The 11,444-nt window shown below is 40.1% G+C and overlaps 1 protein-coding gene and 1 pseudogene across 1 annotated transcript in view; one reads left to right on the top strand and one right to left on the bottom strand.

The window, feature by feature from the left end:
• LOC117796302 overlaps positions 1–7,123 on the bottom strand; it is a 9,002-nt pseudogene extending 1,879 nt beyond the window's left edge.
• CEP83 (centrosomal protein 83) overlaps positions 6,791–11,444 on the top strand; it is a 134,941-nt gene continuing 130,287 nt past the window's right edge. The window contains exon 1 of the mRNA XM_002921781.4: positions 6,791–7,270. The gene's annotated coding sequence lies outside the window, so the exon portion shown is untranslated. The remainder of the gene's footprint in view (positions 7,271–11,444) is intronic.

Here is an 11,444-nt window from a genome sequence, read left to right as displayed (position 1 = left end):
TTTTATTTATTTATTTGACAGAGATAGAGACAGCCAGCGAGAGAGGGAACACAAGCAGGGGGAGTGGGAGAGGAAGAAGCAGGCTCATAGCGGAGGAGCCTGATGTGGGGCTCGATCCCATAACACCGGGATCATGCCCTGAGCCGAAGGCAGACGCTTAACAGCTGTGCTACCCAGGCGCCCCTAAGTTTTTTTGTTTTTTGTTTTTTTAACATGAATGGGTTTGAATTTTGTCAGATGCTTTTTCTGCATCTACTGAGACCATCATTTTGTTTTTCTCTTCCATTCTGTTAATGTGGTGAATTACACTGACTTCTCAATGTTAAATCACGCTTTCCTCAGCATCTTATCCTTTATATTGCAAGGTTCAATTTGCCAATATTTCATTAAGAAGTTTAAAATCTATATTCATGAGGGATATGGGTTTGTAATTTTCCTATAGAATGTCCTGGTCAAGTTTTGATATCAGGATTATATTGGCCTCATAAAATGAGTTTGGAAGTGTTCATTCCTGCTCTATTCTCTGAAATATATAGGATTAGTATTTTATCTTCTTTAAAAGTCTGATAAAATTTACTGGTGAAGCCATCTGGCTCTGGAGTTTTCTTTGTGGGAAAGTTTTNAAACTGACTGAGGGAGCTACCAACAAATAGGGGGTAGAATTCTGAAAACCAAAGTAGTAACTGAGAAGCGGAGTGGTTTTCCTCTAGTGTCTCTTATACCCACATTCAGCTGCTCCTCCCTCCTTGGGCAGCTGATAGGACCTGCCTCCCAGCCTTCTCCACCTTTACCACTTGATGTCGCAGGTGATGGCAGGGAGCCCTGGGCCTGGTACATTATGTGCCGGACTTCTTGGACTGCAGGGGAGTTGGCCCTGTTCAGCCACTCCTGGTATAGCTCCTGCATGTGGGCGCTGGTCTAGAGGGCTGCACGGGGATGTCAGCGTCGACGTCTTCTATCTGACACAGTAGCACCTTGTCTGCATGCCCATCCTTGGTCTGGGCTTGGCCTCAGTAATTTAAACATCCACTGGTCCACAAAGTGGTATGGCAACTTGCCTTCCATCTGACACAGCAGCAAATTTTCTGCATGCCCTTCCTTGGTCTGGGCTTGGCCTCAGTAATTTAAACATCCACTGGTCCGTGAAGTGCTATGGCAATTTGCCCTTCTCCAACTTCAGAACCACATCCTGGATGTTTTGAAAGCAGTACACAGCAGCAAAGCATAACAGAACCTCCCCATTCTTTTCAAGGGTGACCTTCTGGAAGTCTTTGTTCTTCAGGGTGTGGCAGGTGACATCCTCATTAAACAGCTGCTTGGCCACGTGTCTGAAGATGTGCGCCAGGTACCTGCTGGAGCTGGCTCCGTCATGGTGTCTGTGCCTCACCTTCTCCTTCAGGCCTCCAGAGTGTACATGGCAGTGTCTTTTCACCAAGAGGTCACTTTGCTCTGTTATCTGAACAATATCACTTGAGGTTAATATGCAGTCAGTCAGCACCGCAGGAACCATTTGAAGCTATGGGAAAATCTTCTCGGAGGGCCTTCAGTTTATTATCATAGCAGATGCCACAATAATGTGCAATATCTTGTATGAGGACAGGTTCTACCGTCTGGTGAAGTAATCCTTCACCAAAGAGCCTATGATCTGCTGGGGAGACTTGGTGGTGTAGAGGTCGGCGGGAGCAACAGGGTGGCCCAGCACATGTTCCATGTATGGGACCCAGCCTGGACAGGTGGATGTGTGCTTGGATAACACTGGCTCTTCCTCACTGTGCTGGTGGCATCGAGGAACAGATTCTTTCTGACTCTCCACGATGCTGAAATCCCCAGCTATTGTTGTATCAAAGACAGTGCACACACCAATATTTTGAGGAAGACACAGAGTCTTCTGGATGCATTAATCACACTGAGGCAGAATTTAGCAGCAAAATAAGGCAGAGACTGTGGACACACTGACACTGCCAGCACCTTGTGCTGTGAGATATCACATTTCTTATTAAGGTTCAGAATCAAAAGAAGTCCTTGGTGTCCTGCTGGGAAACCTCGATCACTTCCTCCACAGTCACACAGATATCACACACCAATTACTCAGAAATATCTTGGCATCAGCCAACTTATGGAATTCTCTCTTCTTCCACATGTGGTGCTCACACTTCATCTGTACCGGGGCAGGTTGGGGGCCAAGGCTTGGCCTGAGAGGAGCACCACTTTCTTGGTAGTGTTCTTTGAAGCATAAAAATTTTTAATTTTGATGAAGTATAATCTATTTTTTTCCTTTGGTTGGTTGTGCTCTCGGTGTCACATCCAAGAAACCATTTCTATGCCATGAAGATTTATGGCTATGTTTTTTTTGAGTTTTAGTTTTAGTTCTTACATTTAGATCTTTGATTCATCTTAACATTTGTATATGTACAGGGGTCCAAGTTCATTCTTTTCCATATTTTCCCAGCATCATTTTTTGAAAAGACTATTCTTTCCCCTATTTAATTTTCTTGGCACCTTTGTCAAAAGTCAATTGACTATAAATGTAATGTATGAACCCTGAATTACATCTCACTGATATATATATGTTCTTGGCAGTACAGCTGTGTTGATTACTGTAGTTTTAAGTTTTGAAATCAGGAAGTCCAAGTTTTTCCAATCTTTATGCCATTTCTCATTGTTTTGTTACATTGATTGGGACCTTCAACATAACCCTGAATAGAAGGGGTGAGAGCAAACATTCTTGTCTTTTGTTTTTCATGACCTTAGGAGAAGAAGATTTAATATTCCACCACTACATTTCTCAAAGATGATTGTTGTTATACTGAGGAAGTTCTCTTCTATACTTAACTTGCTTTAAGTTTTTTTTTTTTTTTAAAGATTTTTATTTATTTATTTGACAGAGATAGAGACAGCCAGCAAGAGAGGGAACACAAGCAGGGGGAGTGGGAGAGGAAGAAGGGCTCATAGCGGAGGAGCCTGATGTGGGGCTCGATCCCATAACACCGGGATCATGCCCTGAGCCGAAGGCAGATGCTTAACAGCTGTGCTACCCAGGCGCCCCTAAGTTTTTTTGTTTTTTGTTTTTTTAACATGAATGGGTTTGAATTTTGTCAGATGCTTTTTCTGCATCTACTGAGACCATCATTTTGTTTTTCTCTTCCATTCTGTTAATGTGGTGAATTACACTGACTTCTCAATGTTAAATCACGCTTTCCTCAGCATCTTATCCTTTATATTGCAAGGTTCAATTTGCCAATATTTCATTAAGAAGTTTAAAATCTATATTCATGAGGGATATGGGTTTGTAATTTTCCTATAGAATGTCCTGGTCAAGTTTTGATATCAGGATTATATTGGCCTCATAAAATGAGTTTGGAAGTGTTCATTCCTGCTCTATTCTCTGAAATATATAGGATTAGTATTTTATCTTCTTTAAAAGTCTGATAAAATTTACTGGTGAAGCCATCTGGCTCTGGAGTTTTCTTTGTGGGAAAGTTTTTGATTAGAAATTCCATTTCTTTAATAGATATCCGTCCATTTAGCTTTTCTTTTCCTTCTTGTGTCACTTGTATTTTTTCAGGAATTTGTCCATTTCACTTAAGTTGTCAAATTTATTGGCATAAAGTTGTTGAACTATCCCTTTAATATCTGTATAATTCATTAGCATTTTGACTGCATTAAAAGTAAAATTTCTGCATACAAAAACAAAATAGATGACAAATAATGAATCGGGAAAAATATATAACATATGGCAGAAAAGGATATATATTGTAGAAGCGAACAGTCTAGTGACAGAAAGAAGGAAGTATAATTCAGTGTGACAAATACCATGAGAGGTACACAGAGAACAACACATAGGATGGATACAGTGGCCAATTTAGGAAGTCAGAATCATAATATCCAAGTGATGAGTTACATTTGCTAACTTGAGGTAAATTAATATATTTAATAAAATTCATAAAATATAAATATATAAAAATATATAAAAATATAAAATTAATATAATCAAATTTTGGATGCTTAAAAAGCTGAGAATTTAGCTCTCAGATATAATTATTTCACATTGGTTGTCTACCTATGGACATCTATAGTCAACTGGCTCCCCTTTCACTGGCATATCTTTAATTAAAAATAAAAGTTTTTTTTGTAAAAATGATACAGACATTATAAAAAAATTCAAATGAGATTAAAAAAAGTCCAAAAGACAAAATAAAAATCACTTGCATTTTTGCCAACATCCTTCCAGATCTTTTTGTACATTTATATACACATATATATTCATGTCAAGAAGATTCTGTTCTTGCTGATTTATATTCTACTTTTATGGGGGGGACCTATATGCTATGAAAGTATTTTCATGTAAATAAAGATTTTCATCATTGTGATTAATAGCTTACGGGTATTACATTGTGCACATGCACTGTAATTTAACTAGCATCCTAGTGATGGCACTTACATTGTTTCTAAAAACACTTATTACAAAAAAAGGGAGTGAGGAACATCCATATGAATATTTTGTTATTTTCCTTAGAATAAATAGACTAGGAAATGAGATTTTGGGGCAAAGGCTAATGAAATTTTGGTAAATTTGGTAAATAAGATTGTCCCAATTTCAACCTTAACACCAATGGTGCACAATATAATTGTAACCCCATATCCCTATGTACCCTGAGGGACAAAAAGGATCTGTTTGGAATGTTGAACATTTTTTCATTTAATTAGATGTTTGTTTTTCTTGGTTTAAAAATGTCCTATTGATTTCCTTTGCTAATTTTATTGTGGCATTTTTAAAATTGATACTTTTTTAAAAAATAAAGAAGAGAGAGAGCACCCGTGTGCATGCGCGTGCATTGAGTGTGGGGGGGAGGGGCAGGGGGAGAGGGGCAAAGGGAGAGGGCGAGAGAATCTTAAGCAGACTCTGCGCTGAGCACAGAGCCCATTGAAAGGCTCAATTTCACAACCCTGAGATCACGATCTGAGCTAAAGCCAAGAGTGGGATGCTTAACCGACTACATCACCTAGGCACCCATTAAGATTGATATTCTATGAGCTCTTCATATATTAGGAATATTTTTCCTTCTTTTCCCACATGATATAAATGTATTTTCCACTGGTTCATTATTTGTGTATAGAAGATTACAACGTGTATGTAGAAGAGGATTACAATCTTCATGTGGTTAATTTTTTTTACTAATTTTTTCTGTTATGGTTTCTGGTTCTTGTTTTAGACTTAGCAAAGGCCTTTCTCAGCTCAGGATTATAAAGATACTCTCCTTGATTTTCTTGTAGTGTTTTTATGGCTTAATTCTTTACATTTTTGAAATTTTTTTATTCATCTGGTATTTGAGAAAAGAGATAAAAAGCCTGTCTCCATTGGTTTCTTATTTCTCCCTTTTCCCCACTTAGCAGTGATCTGTAGCATACAGTTTACTGATTACCACCAAGACTTCTGGAGTCCAGGTCTCCTGGCTACAACACTTACCAGTAATGGCTTTAGGTAATGTTGTAAAGTCAAATAATTGCACCTGTCCTAGGGTTAAATAATATAACCTGAAAAAGTGCTCTGATATTTGATACCTAAATGCTCGGCAAATGTGAGCTGCTGGGTGGTGCAGTCGAATAAGCATCCCACTCTTGGTTTTAGCTCAGATCGTTATCTCAGGGTTGTGATATTGAGCCCCTCAATGGGCTCTGTGCTCAGAGCAGAGTCTGCTCACATAATGGCTCTGGGTAATGTAAAGTCAGATAATAATTGCACCTGTCTTAGGGTTAAATAATAGAACCTGAAAAAGTGCTCTGGTATTTGATACCTAAATGCTCAGCAAATGTGAGCTACTGTTATTAAACACTTGTACATGGCACAGCAGTTTGTTTCTGGATTCTATATTCTGTTCACTGATACTACCTCCCACATCTTTGTAATCCACGTGTTGACACTCCATTACCCAACTCATTGTCTCATGGAATGACTCCTCTTTCCTCATTTCAACAAAAAAGGTCCTATCTCAGTTGCCTTTCTAATCATAGCTACAGCCTAGGTAAAAAAATAAGCTGTGCTTCACAATGCAATGAGAACCAAAACCCCAAACCAAGACACTGAGCAAAAGTGGGAAAGGAAGAGTGCCTATTTCTTCTATCACCTATTCGTAGAGACTAAAACTACATTTCAACCCTTGGCATATAACTAATGCTCTCAAAAACTAGTACCTTCTCTTCCAACTCTAGTTTACAACCTTGAGATAAATAGTTCACAATGTTATCCCCAGTGGGCCCTGACTGTGGAGCAGGACGCAAGGGGCGGGGAAGAATTCACCCTGGGCCCTGGTCCTGACTTGGTCGGCTCCTCCTGGCAAGCTGAGCTGACTCCCTGCTCGGGGGCTCATGCCCCCAGGCTGACGTGGCGGGCAGGCGACTCCAGGACCCATTAAACATGCCTAATCGGGGAAGAAGTCAGCGGCAGGACCTCCTCTGAGCCCTCAGAGTTAAGAGTGTGCGAAGAGCCGGCAGAGGGAAGCGCGAAAAGGGGGGAAATCCCCTAGAAACACAGCGCTGCGAGGAGGCGAGGGAGACCGGCTTCCCGCTCAACCACACACTTCAGTCTGGCTGGTTGAAACAAGCGCCCGTTCTCAGCTTGGGAGATCTCTGCGTCCCACCCCAGGGCTTTGTCGTAGTGCCGCCTCGACCCGGCGTTCCCGCCGTCTTCCGCCGCCGCTCCCGCCTCAGTTCGGCTCGCCTCCTCCCTCTAACGGCTGCTGACAGCGGACGGCGTCAGCGGCGTCGGTGACGTCGGCGTAGGGGCGGGACTTCCTGCCTCGCGCGCCCTTAGGACTCGGGACCTGCGCTCCGCTGGGCTTGAGGGGCGGTGGGCGGCGGGCGGAGGGCTAAGGGTAGCGTGACGGCCCGTGGGCGGCTACTGGGCTGCCTCGCTACCCTGAGAAAGCCGGTCCGCCGAGGTGGAGCGAAGCTCTTCGCTCCACCTCCGCCTCTTCCGCCCTCGGAGCTCTCCTGGGAAACCTCACATTTCCTTGGAGTCGGGAGTCCGAGGGGCGCGCTCGGCCGTCCTTTTCCTGCTCCTTCTCGTCAGCCTGCGCCGCGAGCGGCTGCCGGCCGGGCCAGCACCCCGCGTGTGGACCCGCATCCCTTAGTCCCAATGCCGGTGCGAGAAAAGTTGAGTGGGTGCCCGTGGTTGGAGCTTTGCAGGCGTTCCCCGGTGGCAAGTGCGGCCACACCACCGGGCGCTGTTAAGTTTTATGTGCTCAAGTTGCAAGGACTGTGTGCGAGTCTGGTACGTAACCTCTTTTTATGGGGACGCTGTCTTGTCCGTAGTTTTGGAATGCTCCCCTTTGCTTTACAACTTGCCCTTGAATTTTTTGTTGTAACTTTTCCGGTAAAGTAATTGGAGAGGGTGTTAGAAACGTAGGCTGTGAGACGTGCTCTGTAGCCACTTAAGTGCACGTGAAACTTTTTATGGAGTTTTTTTTTTTAATTCTTTTTTTTTTTAAGTTTATATATGTAAGTAATCTCTGCACCCAGTGCGGGGCTCGAACTCACCACCCCGAGATTAAGAGTCGCATGCTCCTGGGACTGAGCCAACCTGGCGCCCCTTTTTGGAGTTTTTTGATGCACTCCAGCGCGGTGCATGTGTAGCTAGTTTACTAAATGGCTGAACGTGTGGGTACCACAGTTTAATTTGTGATGAAAAAGCTATGCAACCAATTTCCATGACCCTGCAAACAAACTGATACTGGCAGTCATTTCAGAGATAACGTCTAGACTATGTAAATGAATGCCTGGCTTAAATGGACATTTTGATAAATCCTTACCAGCTTTTGACCATAATAAATGGGTACTTAGCGCTTCAGAATGCCCACTGCCAAGTATTTTTAAAGCTTTAAGTTACAGTTACATGAGTTTTAATTATGAAGCTGTTTCAGTAAAAACTCAGAGATGTCTAGAATGGCAAGAAACTTGTTCTTAATTTCTTATATGTTATAGTTGATAGTGTTTAGACTATGAGCACGGAATACTTGAGATCTAAAACTAAGTTGTTAAAGCAGTGCTTCTGTTACCAAGCAACATCTCCATAAACAAGTCTAATATTCAACTATAATATAATTAAGTGTAACTATCCTACAATTACCTGGATTCAGAATTCTGTAAATTCATGGGTTTAGCCTGTAGGTGGTTACAGTTAATACGCACCTTCTGTGCTGAAGTTTGATTTCAAACTCATTTTGTGTGGAACTACTATAATGTTTAGAGTTTCAGTGTCATACAGGACTCTCCAAAGAGTTGCAAATGGATTTGGGTTACCCTTTGGTTATATAGGACAGTGTATGTCTGGTATTCTTTCTTTCGAATATTTTCTAACCAGATGAAGTGTGCAGGGTATATTCAGGAATTTTTCACATAATAGAATAATACCAATTTAGGGTTGCATAGCGTAGTGTGGGATTGAAACACTATCCACAGTGGTTTTGGTCGAGCCAATAACCTCATTCTTTCTCCACCCATTGAACCCTTATTGACATAATTTGTATGACTGTATGGCAAGTAGTTTTCAGAGCACTTTTTCATGATTTTTTGAGTGCTATAACCTTTCAAGTATGTAAGAAATGAAGTGAGAACATTTGAGACACTGTGAGACTGAATGACTTCTTTGAAATCAAACTATTGGTAATGGGAATTGGAACTTGAAGTTGCATGTCTTACTACATTGCAAAAATCCGTTGACTTCATTTTAGTTCCCTCCACCTTTTTCTTTTCCATATGCTGATATTGAAGTAATGAAATATTCAAGAGTTGGGCAAGACAAGCAGAGAAGAAAAATCAAGAATGACTCATGTTGTATGATAAAATTCTTAGTAATCAGAAGTCAGCATTTTGTCATGGGAAGTTCTAATTCAAGAAGTTTAGAAGAATGAAATCTTAAAGATTAGTTAATTGTCAGAATTCTTTTTATTTTCTAGGTACTGTCTTTGCCTAAAGTAATTGAGTTTTATTTTAATTTTCTCATAATGTATTTAAGTTCAGTAATTTTGTCAAATTGTCTAATCTGTGTGTACTTTTAGGGCATGTGTGTATGTATCTGTAAAAAATTTCTTGAAGTATTCTTTCCTACTGAGTAAAGTTCACATTTCTTAATCGGAACTCTTCGAAAACTCCTCCCACTCTGCCGTTTTCATGTTCATGTTCTTAATAGAAAAACTGTTCTGTGTCCAGACTGATTTCCTCACTGTCCTCTAAACCTACCATATGCTTCCTCCCTTTCTTCCAAGTCTTCATGTCATTCTGCCTACCTGACCTGATTTCTTCCCTTCTTCCTCAAATCTGAATTGCATGTTTTCTATAAGTTCAACTCTGCCATAATCTCTGTAGGGAAGGAAAAGTTCTCTACTGTTAAGCGTCTCTAGCTGGCCTAAGAGTTAAATTGACATAAAACAGATTAACAGAGAAAAGCATACAAGTTAAAAAAAATTTTATATGTACTTGGCGGCCTTCACAGGAGAATGAAGACTTGAAGTAACCAGAGCGGAAAGCTTTTATACCTTTTAGATAAAGAAACAAATTTGTGTAAAAAAGACAAAGGGTTTTGTGCTGAGTAGTAAATTGTGGAAAAGTGACTAGGAAAATAAAGATTAGTTTAATAAGGCTTGTTTGTACAGATTTCTCGCTTTGATTCCCCATCTCTGGTGATAAGAATAGTCTTTACTTCTGGTACAGGGTTTTTTTTTTCCTTTTGGAATTTTTATCTTCTGTTTTCAGGAAGAAAAAGGAGGGTCAGAGTGCCCCTTTTGCACCTGCTGTTTCTTAAGTGCTTTTAACTCAAAATAATCAGTACACCAGAGTGGCATATTTTAGGGTAACATGTTTTGAACTCTTTCTTCTCTGAAATCCTGTAGGATGTTTTTATTAGCCATTCCCATCTAATACTTTCTATTGCATTTTATTTCTGTATATGCCTCACTTTCCTAACTAGATTGTAAGCTCCTTAAGGGCAGGACACCAGATCTCAATGAGCTGTATCCTTAGTATCTTCCAAATAGAAGTTGCTGAATAAATGTTTGTTAGAGGTGAGTAACGTGCATTTGTACTTTTCCCCTCTCCATAGTGTAGTAGAAGTAAAATCTTTGAGAGAGTAACTGAGAGAGGAAGGGCAACTGTAAACCATAAGAAAGGGAATTAAAGAGGGAATTCACTGGAATTGGAAGGAAAGATTCTATTCCTAGAAAGTGTGATATTTGAGAATTTCCCATGACAATATCAGCATTAAGAACTCCCTCAGGAATGCTGGCACTACTCTCAAGTGGGCTTGGGGAGTTTGGTCCGTTTCCTGGTTCTTCCTTAGTAGAATCTTGATTATAAAAACAATTCCCCCAACTCTCTCCTCCCTTGTATAATCCCTTTCTCCCTATCTCTCCATTTTACCCCATTCCGTTTTACTATTTTCCTGGTCAAGACTCATTTATGAATTATGTCAGTACTTTTATTTGGCCCTCATAAAGTAGCAGTTATTTTAAATTTTATATTTTTCCTTTGGGGCTGCCTCTATGGGTCATGGAGATCACAGGCTGTATAGTCTAGCTAGTCTAGCTTTTTTGTTGTTGTTAAGCTTAACTGAGACTTAATCCAGTAGTAAAAAAATTAAAGCAGGAAGTGCCCAGTTCCTTGCTTTCTATATATTGTAATTTTAAATTTCTTTTTCATTAAAATTCATAGTTGGGAGGAACCTAAACCTATCCATTTCCTTTGGGAAAGTGCCTATCTCAAAATATGTCTTTAAATAAATTCTGGGTAACTTTTGTAGTCTTGCTGAAAATCCTGTATCTGCTGCTTATGACAAGGAATTGCTTCATTTAAAGGTATATAAAAAAAAAAGAGTCAGTATTTTTATAAATCTTGGTTTGAGTCATTTGTTTTTTAGTAAGCTTGCTATCCTAGCTTCTGAGTTGTTGCCGAGTAACACAATTGCAGGATAACGTAGCAACCACTGAAAACGTTAGCAATGGGCTATAGGGATTTACCTGCTAAGTTGAAATGCTTGTCTTTAGCGTTCACATTCAATATGTTTTTCTCATCTGAATCACATTTTGGTTTAAGGCAGACACTGGAGATATTGTTAAAGAGCATACAATATAATTATATATTTTTGGAGTGCTGACAAATTATAACTTGTACATTATTTCTCACATACAGATGTGTGATATATATTGAATTATATGAAGGATATGTGAAGAGATTGGTTAAATTAAAGATTAGTCTATATTGGGCAGAAAAACGATTAAGTCAGAACATCTGAGTTCTCTACAACTGATATAGCCAACAAGAGTTGGGGTTGGATGCATTTGAAATGGTTCTTCTCCAAATAATATATATATATTTTTAAAGATTTATTTATTTTATTTATTAGAGACAGCCAGCGAGAGAGGGAACACAAGCAGGGGGAGTGGGAGAAGAAG

Source organism: Ailuropoda melanoleuca, chromosome 15 (assembly GCF_002007445.2).
Source record: "Ailuropoda melanoleuca isolate Jingjing chromosome 15, ASM200744v2, whole genome shotgun sequence".
NCBI lineage: Eukaryota > Metazoa > Chordata > Mammalia > Carnivora > Ursidae > Ailuropoda > Ailuropoda melanoleuca.
This window is presented reverse-complemented; position numbering and strand designations above follow the sequence as displayed.